This window comes from Rana temporaria, chromosome 4 (genome assembly GCF_905171775.1).
Source record: "Rana temporaria chromosome 4, aRanTem1.1, whole genome shotgun sequence".
Classification (NCBI taxonomy): Eukaryota; Metazoa; Chordata; class Amphibia; order Anura; family Ranidae; genus Rana; species Rana temporaria.
In genome coordinates, this window is record NC_053492.1 from 9,846,896 (window position 1) to 9,863,103 (window position 16,208).

A 16,208-nucleotide genomic window follows, 5' to 3' on the forward strand; every position below is an offset into this window, starting at 1 on the left:
AAAGGCAGAGATCAACTGAGCTGGACAGCTTAAGTAGGCAGGAGTGACGAGCAGGATCTCATCAACAGGTGAGTCACTGTGGAGAGATGGGAGCTGGCAATTAGCCGACAGCTGAGTGGCCAGCTCAGAGAGAAAGGGCTGAGCCCAGCCCTGACAGTACCCCCTCCTCAACGACCCCTCCCCCTCGGAGGACCACCGGGCTTGAGGGAAAAACATCTATGAAATCAAGGAGGAGGACAGGGCATATACATCCGAAGAAGAGACATAAGAGCATTTCTCCGGTCCGTACCCTTTCCAATGCCCCAGGTACTGTATGTGCCCACGGAACCTACAGGAGTCAACAATGGACTGTACTTCATAATCCTCATGGTTCTCAACCTGTATAGGGTGAGGAAGTGTCAAAGAGGTGGTAAAAGCGGCTGCAGATCAAAGGTTCAATAAGGAGACATGAAACACATTTGAGCTATGCCACACTAGAAGGAAGATCCAACGCGTAAGCCACCGGGTTAATCCTGCGAAGGATACAGAAAGGCCCAATATACTGAGATTTGAACTTCAGAGAAGGAACACGAAGTCGGAGGTTACGAGATGACAGCCAGACCCTGTCTCCAACTTGTTAGGAGGGCACAGGGAGGCGGTCCTGCGGTCAGCATGGAGTCTGTAACCTATCATTAGCATGTCGCAAAGCCTCTTGGACTTGTGCCCAAGTGGAACGAAGACCACAGAGATGCTCCTCTAACGCAGGAATGCTCTGATGAACAAACAAGTCAAGCATCATGGAAGGTTAGAAACCATAGTTTGCCATAAATGGGGGCAAACGAGAAGCAGAGTTCAATGCACTATTGTGAGCAAACTCCGCCCACCAAATAAGAGGTCTGACCAGTTGTTATGATGAAATATAGCAACGTATATATAGTTCATTTTATATAGACCTTCATAGATCAGACCAAAATGAGGGACAATGAGGAGGAAAGTGGGACAGTGGGACTCTGTTCTGAATCATGCACAGTCCCTCAAAATCAGGGACAGTTGGGAGCTATGTACGGTACATACACACATGGCACAAGGCCCCGTTTCACCCCACTAGATGTTTTTTTTTAAGGCTGCACGTCCTCTGAGCTCCACAAGATGGTGATCTCACCTCAACCCAGACAGGAAGTCTCCTTGGAAAACAGACAGGAAGTGATGTAATGTTACACCTAGGAAGTTATGTCAGCTATAAATAAGAAGTATCGGGTGAGAGGTGAGTCGGGAGGAAGTAGAGAGAAGACATTGTTGGAAGTGGCAGCAGAGGAGGTAATAAGATCTTATTTTCTATTTATACCCAGTATCCCCCTCCGTCATGTTCGTCCTCTTCCTCCATAGTCACTGGGCTAGATTCAGGTTGGGGCGCGCATTAGTTACGGCGGCGCAGCGTATTGTATTTACGCTACGCCGACGCAACTTACAGGAGCTAGTGCAGTATTCACAAAGCACTTGCTCCGTAAGTTGCGGCGGCGTAGCGTAAATGGGCCGGCGTAAGTGCGCGTAATTCAAATCTATGATGACCTGACGTGATTGACGTTTTGTACAGACGGCGCATGCGCCGTCCGTGTACATATCCAGTGTGCATTGCTCCCAAGTACGGCGCAATGACGTATTGGTTTCGACGTGAACGTACATTACGTCCAGCCCTATTCGCAAACGACTTACGCAAACAACGTAAAAAATTCAAGTTTCAAAGCGGGGAACGACGTCCATACTTAACATTGGCTGCGCCTCCTAATAGCAGGAACAACCTTACGCCAAAAAAAGCCTTACACAAACGACGTAAAATACTTCCGCCGGGCGCACGTACGTTCGTAAATCGACGTAACTAGGTAATTTGCATATTCTATGCCGAAAACAACGGAAGGCCCCGAGCGGTCAACGTAATATTGCACACAATTATACGCCGCCGCATTCAAGTTACGTCGGCGGAGGAATCCTAATTTTTTAAGCGTATCTGCCTTTGAGAATCGGCGTAACGATACGCCGGCGCAGATTTCAAATTACGGCGGCGTATCTGGAGATACGCCGCCGTAACAGGTACCTGAATCTACCCCACTGTGATGTCTTTATGTCCAGCAGATGATGATACTCACATATATAGTGTGGAAACCTAGATTAACCCCTTCAGGGATAGAACATTTCTCCACTTACGGGGCAAAAACATTCTTTTCATTTTGGAGATAAATTCTAGTAATATTTTCCTCTAAATAAACAGCACTGACAATAAATAGACAAGACAATGACCATCCTGACCATACATGGCCTACAGTGGGCAATTATTACACTACACAGGCGTGGAGTGCAGGGTCAGGAGTATGGAGCATAGAGCCTCTTACATTGCTGGTCTGGAGGAAGAAAACATTCCCCAGCCTGCCATGAATAATATGTTCCATCATTGGTGTCAGAGGGAGGAAAATACTAAGGGTGCTGAGGGAAGTAGAGGAGCTGAGAGATTGTGAGGGATAAGAGGGCTGAAGGTCAGTATTGGGGCTGAAGGATTCTTAGGACCTGAATTGGGCAGCAGGGCTGTGGGGTTGAGGGGGGTCTGTGATTGTCCTCCCTACCCATGTGCACTAATTATTTAGACCTTACAGGACTGTGAACTGAGAGTAAAGGAAGCAAAAGTAGTCTTCAGCTTTTCACTGTATCGCTTCTCAAGTGATATGTTCTAGGATACCAAGTGGAATGAAGTAGGGCCGTAACAACTAATCGATAAATCGACATCTAAACGATTATGAAAATAGTTGTCAACTATTTTCATAATCGATTAATCGGCCAGTTGATTAGTTGGCTGCATATAGAATGCATTATTTGTTTACATATCAGGAAATACAGTGCAGCACACATACAGCTCAGTACACCATATATACATGTCACTAAGTGCCTGAGAATTTGTGAATGTGAAAGTGTGAGGAGCAATGCCTCATGGGACATGTAGTCCTGGAAGTGAGTGGTTCTAAAGGCAGAATTTTTTTTTACCTTGCTATAGCGGGCGCTCTATACTATACTTTGCAGCTTGCTAATGAGGCACTCTGAAGGCAGGAGGAGCCAGAAGCATCGGTGAGGGACCCCAGACGTGGAGGATTTGGGCTGCTCTGTGCAAAACCATTAACACAGAGCAGGTAAGTATAACAAGTGTGTTCAAAAAAATCAAAAATCTCTTTAAAGGACTATGGGCCAGATCTCAGAAGAGTTACGACGGTTGTATCTCAGGAAACACTGCTTGTATCTCTGTTTCTGAGCCCGGGTATCTATGCGAGTGATTCCTAGAATCATTTTTCGCATAGATACGGCCAAGAATCCGACAGGTGTAAGTCACTTACACCGTCCGGATTTTAGATGTAAGGCGACGCCGGCCGCTAGGTGGCGTTTACGTTCAGTCTCATTTGACTATGCAAATGAGCCTGATACGCCGATTCCCGAACTAATTTGCGTTGTGTACTCGACGCTTACGTCGGTTCCGTAAGCGTAAGGTTTAACCCTGCTATATGAGGGGTAACCTTACGCCAGTCCGCCGTATGCCATGTTAAGTATGGCTGGGGTCCGCGTCATCTTTTTCCAGTCAGTTACGTCGTTTTCCTAAGTCGTTCTTGAATACGACTTTACGTCAATGACGCACACGTCGGCGCATTGAAGTTTTCCGTTGTGAGCTGGAGCATGCGCACTGGGCTATCTTTCAGCCCGGCGCATGCGCAGTTCAATCGGCACGGGGGCGCGAGCTTAATTTGAATACAAGCCGCCCCCTTTAAATTACGCAGCCATACGCCGGGCCAATTACACTACGCCGCCGCAAATTACGGAGCAAGTGCTTGGAGAATACGGCACTTGCTCCAGTAAGTTGCGGTGGCGTGGTGTAAATGCTTACGCTACGCCGCCGCAAATCTACCAGAATCTGGCCCTCTGTGCAGGGAAGATCAGCATCTGAACCCAGAGAAAGTGGAGGTAATAAAGGCATTACAATTACTGTATTGGTTATTTATATTACCACTGCATATGGATATTAGGAATAAATTGCCTTTTTTTTATTTACCTATTAACTAAATTGTACACCACACTTTTTTTTAAATGATCTGATTAGTCGATTAATCGAAACAATAATCGGCCAACTAACTGATTATAAAATAATCGTTAGTTGCAGCCCTAGAATGAAGAAGGCAGTCCATCACCCATTGGGGCACTTGTTCATTCAAATTGTACAAACACTAAACAATCCAGACTAAATGTCCTTCCATAGGGACAGTAGTTTCTTAAATGTTCAAACCCCCCCCCCCCCCCACATCAACATCTTGTTTGTGTGACCAATACCATCCAAATAATTCTTACTTTCATTTACCAAAGTTATCCATCTACAAGGAGACCTGTATAGATCAAATTACGGCACCAATAAGGATGGAGGAGGACCGGAGTCACATGACTGAAAGAATGCTAAACCTCACCCTGGAAATCATCTACCTGCTGACCGGAGAGGTGAGGAGGATTCTGGGAGGTCACATAATATCAGTTTTATCTCTATTAATAAAAAACAAACCTGACCAGAGAGGTGAAGAGGATTCTAACATGATATTCCTATTGGTTCCTTAATATAGAGATTTTCCTCTTGTGAAGTCAGGTGATCATATGACCATCACAGTGCCTCCATGTGACTCCCTAAAACCTGAGAGACACAACATGGAGAAGATTCTAGAAGTCACCAAGAAGATGATGGAGCTGCTGACAGGAGAGGTGAGCGGTGCCGGGAATTCTGGGACATTATTCAGTAACAGACAAGGGATGTGTCTGGATGGTGACTGTATCATTGTGTGTGTCAGGTTCCTATAAGGTGTCAGGATGTCACTGTCTATTTCTCCATGGAGGAGTGGGAGTATTTAGAAGGACACAAGGATCTCTACAAGGACGTCATGATGGACAATCAGCCGCCCCTCACATCACCGGGTAAGAGGAGACTTTATTGTAAAGGAGAGAGCAGTACGGAGGCTCCACCTAGATCCCCCATCATCTGATAAACACATAGAAACAATGTATTCAGTCAGTGTGTGTGTTTCCTACAGATGGATCCAGTAATGGGAACCCACCAGAGAGATGTTCCCGTCCTCTGTATTCCTGGGATTCCACACAGGAAGGTCACACCATCCCCCACCATCATCAGGTAGATGAGGAACAATCACTGATAGTATCATTAGGATCTGTACATTATCTGTATTGTTACAATTTGTTGCCATTTTTATTATATATTCAGAGAGGAAACCTGAGAGATTTTAAATTTGAGGTTAAAGAAGGAAGAGATGTATGTGAGGGATGATCTGAGCAGTCTATGGAGGAGGATGGATAATAAGACCCATTTAGAGAGGAGGACACGCCTACAGGAGATCAGCACAGGTGGGTCATTAACACTAAACTACATTCCTCCCACCCATACGTGCTCCCACTGATTGGTCCCAGACGTAGGGCTTGGGACTGGGTGATATCAGAGACCTTTACCAAGTCCCACTGGTCACTTTCCTGTGCTGGTTGCCCCGTCTGTATTTCTCTCGGATAATCTTCCTTCTCTGTGCTGCAGACACAAATTTATGGATCTAGAATGGATTTATGGGAGATTCTGGGGTTCAGCTGGCAGCAAAATGTTGATTTCTTTATCATACATCACGGGACACAAGAGATAGGCTAATATTCATTACCTGCTGGGTTATACTTTATCTCCAGGTGAATGGACACTGGTAGACCAAAGGTCTTTTAGACAGGAAGTGATCCCCTATATAACCCCTCCAATACAGGAAGTACTTGTCTGCCTCTCAGTCGCAGAGGCTTTTGATCCAGACACTTACTGAGATGGTTTGTTTCTGCCTTTAAGTTACCACCCTGCAGAGGTTTCTGAGCCCCCTGGTCCTCTTTGGGGTCCCTGAAGCCCTCCTCAGGCAGCACAAGCTTCCCCCCCCTACAACCCCTGTTGGAAGAGGCGATGTATACTGATTGGAACATCTGACAGGATTTTTGTTCTTTCTAAGAGGTTTTCCCTTTTATATCCCAGGGATGATATGTCTGTTAAGAAATGGAGCATGCCATCAATAGATGCGGCCAGTCTCCCATCTCCTTAAACAAGAACTTAAAGCGAGTTCCGGCCACAATTTCACTTTTAAATATAAATACCCCTGTAATACACAAGCTTAATGTATCTTAGTACAGTTAGTCTGTACAACCTAAGGTCCGTTTTGTTAGGGTTGTTACAGCATTTTAGACACTTTATAAAATAGAAATTGACTGGGGCCATCTTAATGTGGGCATCATGAAGCCAGACTGTATGACTTCCTGGATTTCAGCCTTGCAGATCTTGGACATGCTCAGTGCTGCACAAGCAGTGTCAGATCAGGTTTCAGCACCTGTGCTGTCCAAGTCACATGAATTCTTTGAGACTGGGGAGTGCACAGACTCCTGGAAAGTTACACCCACTACATTCCCAGGAGTCTGTGCGGTGTAGGTTAGGAAGCATTAAGCACCTAGGTGCAGGAAGTGTGAAGATTAACTATTCTGCCTAACAACAACACTTTGAAGGCATTTAAAAAAAAAAAAAATTTCGTAAAGGACTAATGACATTTTTTTAAAACTACTGATGTAATGTTATATTTATGGGTGGAACTCCACTTTAAACTTGTCCGGTAGATAACGCACAGGGCTTGACGGACCCTGTTGACAAGAAACTGGAGTCACTATTAAGGCTTCCTTTTCTTTGGCCAGTTCAGCTATTCAGCCAGCTGTCACAGCAATTGCCAGTCTGCCAGTCCTTAAAGGATCAGGTCAGACGGCCTGATAGGCCCTAACCAGGAGGATGATCCTTGCTGAAAATAGGGCAGATATTTCTCAAGCACTGTTTCTTGTTGTGGATGTCTATTAACCACTTTCCCGACCGACCGCATGTATATGTACGTCCACAGAATGGCACGTACAGGCAAATGGGCGTACAGGTACGTCCCCCCGCCTTTCCCGCGGGTCGGGGGTCCGAATCGGGACCCCCCCCTGCTTCATGCAGCGGTCCGGATACCCGCGGGGAGCGATCCGGGACGACGGCGCGGGCTATTCGTTTCTAGCTGCCCCGTCGCGATCGCTCCCCGGGCTGAAGAACGGGGAGAAGCCGTATGTAAACACGGCTTCCCCGTGCTTCACTGTGGCGGCGCATCGATCGAGTGATCCCATTTATAGGGAGACTCGATCGATGACGTCAGTCCTACAGCCACACCCCCCTACAGTTGTAAACACACACTAGGTGAACCCTAACTCCTACAGCGCCCCCTGTGGTTAACTCCCAAACAGCCACTGTCATTTTCACAATAAACAATGCAATTTAAATGCATTTTTTGCTGTGAAAATGACAATGGTCCCAAAAATGTGTCAAATTGTCCGAAGTGTCCGCCATAATGCCGCAGTCACGAAAAAAATTGCTGATCGCCGCCATTAGTAGTAAAAAAAAAATAATTAATAAAAATGCAATAAAACTAGTCTCCTATTTTGTAAACCGTATACATTTTGCGCAAACCAATCGATAACGCGTATTGCGATTTTTTTTTTTTTTTTTTTTTTTTTTTTTACCAAAATAGGTAGAAGAATACGTATCCGCCTAAACTGAGGGAAAAAAACAAATTATATATGTTTTTGGGGGATATTTATTCTAGCAAAAAGTAAAAAATATTGAATTTTTTTCAAAAATTGTCGCTCTATTTTTGTTTATAGCGCAAAAAATAAAAACCGCAGAGGTAATCAAATACCACCAAAAGAAAGCTCTATTTGTGGGGCAAAAAGGACGCCAATTTTGTTTGGAGCCATGTCGCACGACAGCGCAATTGTCTGTTAAAGCGACGGTAAGTGCCGAATCGCAAAAACCTGGCCTGGGCATTTAGCTGCCTAAAGGTCCGGGGCTTAAGTGGTTAAAGCAGACAGAGGTCCACCCACCGCTGCAAAAATTAAAAGCCAGCAGCTGCTGACTATTAATAATCGGACACTTACCTGTCCTGGAGTCCAGCGATGTCGGCACCGGCCAAATGATGTTTCCATCAGCTGTCGGGTGCATGCTGCCTCCATTGTGATTAAGGGAACCCGGCAGTGTAGCCCTTTACGGCTTCATGCCGGGAACCCTACTGCGAATGCGCGAGGCTCCACTCCTACCGACCCAGCAGGGAGGGAGGACCCCCGAAGGTGACGTCAATAACCCGCCGCTGAGGCTCCCGAAAGTGGGAACAGGATGCCTGTGAAAAGACAGGTATCCTGTCCCGCTCCCCCCTGAAAGGAACCAAATGTGGCACCAGCGGCCGGGAGGGGGGGGGGGGTTAAGTACAACCGAGCGGAGAAGTTCCACTTTAGGGTGGAACTTTACCTTTAAAACTCCTCAGAACCGGCGCGGTCCGACGCGCTGTCCATTATTCGGGCAGAATTTTAACACACCCTCCAGACGGTGCCCCTCCAGCCTCGGTAGCCCTCTCCGTCCATGATATGCAACGGAGGAAAAGGTACCGTGTGTAGTACATTAGACCGATAATAAATGAATTTTATGTATAAGGCTGGGAACAAAAATCGACTTTGAATCGTGAATTCAAGTTTTTTTTTTATAAAAACTAGATTTTTTTGGGGGGGGGGGAATTGCCCAGCTCTAACGTAAGCTAGCCTTCCTGGTGGCCATCACCTTGGCTAGAAGGGTGTCACAGTTGGCGACCTGTTCCATCCTTTTGGCAAAAGTGGTGTCGTTCTCTCATTTGAATCAGGGCATTAATTTGCCGCCTTTTTTTCTCTCTCAGTTTCGTTTGGCAGAAGAGAGACGACTGCACTCCTTGGATGTAGTGCGAGCAGTCAGAGTTTATTTGTCCTAGATCTGCAGAGATCCGAGGATCAGACTCATTTTTTGTTTTACCAAAAGACCCAAGAAAGGGCAGACAGCTTCCATAACTTCCATTGCCAATTGGGTCTGTCAATTGGTCCTTCAGGCCTATGGTCTGAAACATAAAGCTCCTCAGTTTAGGGTTCATTCCTACCAGGGGTGTAGGAACCTCCTGTGCTATTCGCCATCAGATATCTGTGGCTCAGATTTGTAAGGCCACTACCTTTTCTTCAGTACATACGTTCACAAAATGTATCAAGTGGATGTTCGAGCCAGACAAGGATTAGGCCTTTCGGCCACAGTGCTCTGCGGGCTGCAGTATAAAGTCTGATGGCTATTGTTTGGCAGGGTGTCCTCCCTCCCCCCTCAAGGCTATTGCTCTGAGATGTCCTGTAGGTAATGAATATTAGCCCAGTGTCCCATGATTGTATGACAGGCATGTCCAAAGTCTGGCACGCGGGCCGGTTTTGAACGGCCCCGCTTGCTTGGTTATCTAAACATATATATCTTTTGTGGCACCTGACGATCTCCCAGATCGCCAGGGCCACAACAGATATACCCGTATTTATCAGCGTATAACACGCACTTTTTTTCCCCTTAAGATCAGGGGAAAATCGCGGGTGCGTGTATACACTGATCCCTGCTGTCTGTGAGAGGAGCGAGCGCCGCCTAAATTGCCCCGAGCCGAGTGTACTGTGTAATGGTGAGTGCTTTCCTGGCAATGGTGGGGCTTGCAATCCTGGCAATGGTGGAGTTGCAATCCTGGCAATAGTGGGGCTGCAATCCTGGCAATTAGAGAGTCATTCCGGCAATCCTGGCAATTAGCGTTCATTCCTGGCAATGGTGGGTGTGTGCATTCCTGGCAATGGTGGGCTGTATTCCTGGCAATTGGAGTTCATTCCTGGCATGGTGGGTGAGTGCATTCCTGGCAATGGTGGGTGAGTGCATTCCTGGCAATGGTGGGTGCTGCATTCTGGTGGGTGGTGCATTCCTGACAATTGGGGGTCTGCAGATGGGCACTGACCCTTATTTTGCTTCACAGTTCTTTCAGGAAAAAAAATAAAATTATTTTAAAAAACTTCCCTCTTAAAGTGAAGGTGCGTGTTATACGCCAATGAATCCAAATAATACGCCCAAGCTCATCTATTAACTCACACAGCCACAAAGGCAAGATAATTCTTGTTGGGCAGTGTATTAGTGCTCGAACGAACACACTTAGACCGAATTTTAATGATTCAAAGAATGTCAGGCACAATGGTCGGCCCTCGTGCATGTGCACTTAATCAAATCTGGCCCTCTTTGAAAAAAGTTTGGACACCCCTGATGTATGACAAAAGAAAATAGGATTTTTTTTTTATATCATACTTACCTGTAAAATCCATTTCTCCGAGTACATTATGGGACACAGAGGTCCCTCCCCTCTTTTGAGGATTCAGTGCTTGCTACAAAACTGAAGTACTGACTGCAAGCCCGGCCTTCTATTCCAACATCAGCACCTGACCTCACAAATGCGCTTCTGAAAGAATGGTCAAACATTCCCATAGACACACTCCTAAACCTTGTGAACAGCCTTCCCAGAAGAGTTGAAGCTGTTATAACTGCAAAGGGTGGGCCAACTCAATATTGAACCTTATGGACTAAGACTGGGATGCCAATGAAGTTCATTTGTGTGCAGGGCTGGATTTTCCCACAAGACCACCGAGGCGAGGCCTCGGGGCGGCAGTGAGTGAAGGGGCGGCGCCGTTCCTGCTGCAAATTCTCCGCTTTTGCGGCCGCCCCCCGCACTAACATAGCCCTCGGCGGGCGGCGGCACTTGCTACTTTGGCTAGGCTGTATGGAGGAGGCCGTGAGCGACAGGCATGCGCACGGCGGGGGCACAATGACTTACTGGCAAGGAGGGGGAAAAAAGGTAACTGGCGGAGGCAGAGCCTAATGTTCCGCCTACCCTCCTCTGCGCCGACTGCGAGGCCGGCATCATCTTCTCCCCCAGGCTCTCTGTGACCAGTGACGTGACTCATGACGTAAGGAGAAGAGACCCTCTTTGAGCGGCCGGCATCTCCCCGAGGCCAGAAGTGGGGGACTGAGACTGTGACGTCGCCACTACCACCAGAAAAAGAAGCAGCCAGCAGGGATTACACACTAGCAGGTATGATTGATGATCATGGTTGATCATCATGTTGTGCATGTGTGTGTGCCACTGTGCCAGGCCCAAGCAGAAGCAAGCAGCCAGTTAAATGTTATAGTGCTAAATATGGATTATATATGCACAAATCACTTTATTACACGTTATTTATGATATCTATGGCTGCTTTTGCACAGAGTGGCCCCGAAACCTGGTCTTCTGGGGTCCCTTGGTGGCTGTCTCGGCTCCTCCTCGCAAGAACTAATCCCCTTCATGCGAGCTCTCTTGCAAATGGGTTAGTTCTTGCGGGCGCGCTCCCCGAGATACAGTCGGCGGCTATAGCCGCATAGAAGGACTTGGCCTTGGGGCGGCACAGGGAGTAAATCCGGGCCTGTGTGTAAAGGCAGGCATCCCAATACTTTTGGTAATATAGTGTAGTTCTAACTAACCTTGTACAATAAGTTGTCAGTTACATACTCCTGACCCCCCCCCTGCACTATATACTCTATGTTATACATTACATAATTCTGACACTATATAGTCCTAACTGTTGTATCTTATACAATATGTTGTACATTACATAGTCCCGACTTCTGCTCTCTCTCCTCTACCCACTGCTATATATACACATAGGCCAAGATTCACGTAGATCGGCGCATCTTTATGCCGGCATAGTGCATCTCATATGCATTACGCCGACGTAACTTACAGAGGCAAGCACCGTATTCTCAGAGCAAATGCGCCCAACCTTGCGCCGGCGTAACGTAAATTCGTTGGTGTAAGCCGGCGTAATTCAAAGTAGGAAGGAAGTGGGCGTGATCCATTTAATGAAGCGTGACCCCATGCAAATGAAGGGCCGAACGGCACGGCGCATGCGCCGTGACGTGGACGTATGTCCTGCGCCCCTCTGCGCATGCTCACAACTACGCCTGGCGTAAACCCTGAGATACGCCGGCCCACCGCCTACTCCCAGACATGCGCCCGTCGAGTGCAAAAGTACACCCGTTTGGTTTTTAGTGGTGTAATTACTTTTGCAGTATGCCATGTCTGCTCCAGCGTCCAGGAGGGATAAGAGCAGGAAGAAGAACTTCTCCCCCACAGGAGAGGGCCATTGTGATCTCGGCCATGGAGAGGTACGATGCTCGCCTCCATGGGGCAGAGAGTAAGACCACTAGTAAGCCCAAGAGGGATGAGATCCTGATGAAGATCACCACCCAGAGTCAATGCCCTTGGGAATGAGGTAAGGACCCCCCAAGGACATTGCAAAAAAGATGAATGACCTGCGGTCGTTGATCAAAGAGAAGCTGGGCTGGAAGTGGAAGTGGAGGGAGTGGAGGGCTATAACTCCATTGAATCGGCCTTGAGGACAGGTAAGTGTGTTTTATCTCCTATCTGGTGTGTAGCATGTGGGGGAGGGAGTGAATATGTGACAATTGTGTGGGTCCACCAACATGTGAATGTTTTGTGTCATCCACAGATGTGCAGGAGGAAGCGGGGCCATCTGCTGCCGGTGCCCGTCCCACGCCATCCCCGGAACATCCTGTACCTCAGCCTGACCCCCTGGGAAGCCAAGAGTCATTGGTGGAGGGGAGTGCCCAGACCTCACCTCAAGAGGTGGTTGAGGAGCATGTGGACCATATGGATCAGGAGGTGGGCCTCTATTTGGAGGATTCCTCCCTATTGGCTGGGCCGTCGCAGACTTCCACCCCCATCTCGTCAAGCCCCTCAGGGTCCATCGCCATCAGTTCGAGCCCCTCAGGGTCCATCGCCATAAGAACCAGTCCCTCAAGGGTTTCCCCATATAGAAGGCCCCAAGCCTCTCCTGGCCCGAGAAAGGCAACCAGGAAGACAAGGGAGGTTCCTGAATTCCTGCCGGAAGATTTAACGAGGGAATAGGACCCCGCCAGACCCGCCATATGGCTAATATTGCCGTGGAGATGCAACGGGTGGCAGACAGCCTGGCCTCCTCGGGCCACATAAAGGACGCACTACTGGATGTCAGTGGCAACAGTGCAACGACGGTCCACCTGCCTGGGGGAGCTGCAAGACACAAACGGTCAACCTCGTGGCAGAGGTCAAGGCCCTGGCAGAGGCCGTACAGGGCAATACAGCTGCCATCAAGGCGGAGGGGAGGCAGACGTGGCTGGTGCAGCTGGACACCATGCCCTACTCACCCGCATTGCCGTTGCTTTGGAGGGCAGGCAGCCAGCCAGGGAGAGACCAGGGGATGCTCCTCCACCTGATGCCCCACCCGAGGTTCCCACCAGACAATTAAGGGCCTGTGGCACCAGGCCTGGCTAACGACAGGCCAAATGATTTTTTTTGTTATCCTTATATTTGCTCAGATGATGAGCGTTTTTTTTTTTTTGTTGTGCGTTTTTTTTAATTCATTACTGCACACGGTGAGGCGTGTAGACTATAGTGTGACTGGTGTGTGAATGTGGGGGTGACACTCCTGACAGTAAGGTTTGTCACCCTGGGTCGTCGGGGAGAAATTATCCCCACGACCGTGTGAATGTGGTATGAATGGCCAGCGACATAATTGGGGCCTTGGCGTGGCGTTGCTGCTCCCAAGTCCTGCATGGTGGACTTGGGCTAATCCAATGTGATGTGGTGTGTGTGAGCTAGGGACCACAGTGGTGTGCATGCGTGCATTCTCCTTGTGCCATGATGAATGTGTGTGTTTTTAACATGCAAAAATGCGTTCCACGAGGCAATTCCTGACTGCTGTTCCCTCAGCAGACGGGGTAGCCTCGGGCAGGGGGGGGATGTCTGGTTCGGGGGTCAGGTCATCACATATGTCAATCTCCAGGCCCTTTCTCATGGCGTAGTTGTGCAGCATGCAACATGCACCGATGATCTGGCACACAAAGTTTGGGGAATGTAACAGGGTACCCCTGAACTTATCCAGGCATCGGAAACGGGACTTCAGGAGGCCAAATGTGCGTTCCACCACTGCACGGATACATATGTGTGCATCATTGTAATTTCTCTCTCCTCTGGTTTGGGGATTCCGGAATGGAGTCATGAGATGGGGCCCAAGTGCATATGCAGAGTCACCTGGAAGGGAAAAGACAGGAGGATGTTAGTCGTGCATGTGCCCCTCGTGATGTCTGCATCATGGGGTCGGACAGTCATGCTTGACTCCCATGTCACTCACCAACCAGCCAGCTGTCCCTGTACACGTTCTGTTCAAATTCTGTTGGGATGTTGCTTTGACGGTATATGTAGCTGTCGTGGCTGGCCCCTGGGTGTTTGGCACGGACATGCCATATGAGGCATTGGGCATCGGCTATCACCTGTACGTTGATGGAATGCCAGTGCTTACGATTGCGGTATATGTGCTCTGTGTCACGGGGGGCCGTAGTGCCACATGTGTGCAATCAATGGCCCCCACGGTGCGTTGGAATCTTGCAATTCTGACAAAATCACCCCTTGCCTTCTGCCGCAAATGCTCATGGGTGGGTCTGATGATGTGGTGGGAAGATGCGATACACCTCTGATTCACCCATGCCAAAGACGTTCATGCGCGTTCGGTATATCCTCTCCTGTGCCCTCCTCCTTCTACGCGCCTCTAAACACACTAGTAGTGCTATGACCATGCCTGCCCCTGGCATGTTGGCATACGGATGTGTTGTCCTGCAAGTGTGGTTGCTCAGCTCGTCCGTAACGGTGCTGCTGAAGTTGCTCTCCAGCTGACCTGCGCACGCCTGGTGCAAAGTTACCCCTGCTTTATGAGGGGTAACTTTAGGCCGGACTTACATCTTACACGCAGCGCACGTAGCCTGCGTCGGCCGCACGTACGTTCGGGAATCGGCGTATCTCCCTCATTTGAATACAAAAACAATGGGAGCGCCAGATGCGTCCAGCGTAAATATGCGCCCACGCTACGCCGGCGTAGAAAAGTTACGTCGGTCGGAAGAAGCCTATTTTCGGGCGTATCTGGTTCTGTGGGTACGGCGCATAGATACGACGGTGCTTTTTTTACACTTACGCCATGCATCTCGAGATACGCCGGCGTAAGTTCTTTGAGAATCTGGGTATATATTATGGGCCAGATCCACGAACTTACGGCGGCGTATCTATTGATACGCCACGTAAGTTCTACGATGCGCCGTCGTATCTTTGTTTTGTATCCACAAAACAAGATACGCCTGAATGTGGGCTAGATCCGACTGACGTACGTCTTAGTACGCCGTCGGATCTTAGGTGCATATTTACGCTGGCCGCTAGGTGGCGTTTCCGTTGATTTCCGCGTAGAGTATGCAAATTAGCTAGATACGCCGATTCTCAAACGTACGTCTGCCCGGCGCATTTTTTTACGTCGTTTACATAAGGCTTTTTTCGACGTAACGTTACCCCTGCCTCTGAGGCGTACGCAATGTTAGGTATGGACGTCGGGACAGCGTCAAATTTTCCGTCGTTTACGTAAAACGTTCGCGAATAGGGCTTTGCGTAAATTACGTTCACGTCGAAAGCATTGACTATTTGCGATGTGATTTCGAGCATGCGCACTGGGATACCCCCACGGACGGCGCATGCACCGTTCAAAAAAAAGTCATTTACATGGGGTCATTTAAATTTCGCGCCCTTACGCTGACACATTTTCACTACGCCGCCGTAACTTACGGCGCAAATTCTTGTGGATAAGGAACCTCCGCTCTAAGTTACGGCGGCGTAGTGTATCTGAGATACGCTACGCCTGCCTAAAGATAGGCAGTTCTTTGTGGATCTGGCCCTTTCTCTTTTGTTACACCCATTTCCTACCAGCTGGTCATTTTTATATCTGATGATTTGATTGGAGCACAGACTTTTACATGTTGATAATAATGTGATGACATCCTCAAAATGTGTAACCTTAAACAGAAAGTGTTGATGAGGGAGGAGTCAATAACCCAATGATGGTGGTCTTCAGAGTCAGTCCAGTCTTTATCTTGGTTGTTCCCAACCCCCCCCCCCCCCATCCTCACTCTCTGACCTCTGTTGGGACTAAATCATGGACTAAATAAGGAAGTGCAGTACTTCTTGTGTTGGGAAGATGGCAGTGAGTGATAGAGGGGGTGGGGACACTCGTCCTATAATCCCCCTCATCACTGTCACTCCTATAAAAGACAGTTCTCGTTGTTTCCTCACTCTGACTAAGGTCCATGAATAAAGAAATTAACTGGTAGGAGATCAGAGGAGCCATTTACTAGTTAC

General features: G+C 48.3%; 1 protein-coding gene across 1 annotated transcript in view; it reads left to right on the top strand.

Moving 5' to 3' along the window:
• Positions 1-16,208, top strand: part of LOC120935495 (zinc finger protein OZF-like) — an 81,014-nt gene that overhangs the window by 63,438 nt on the left and 1,368 nt on the right. The window lies entirely within an intron of this gene.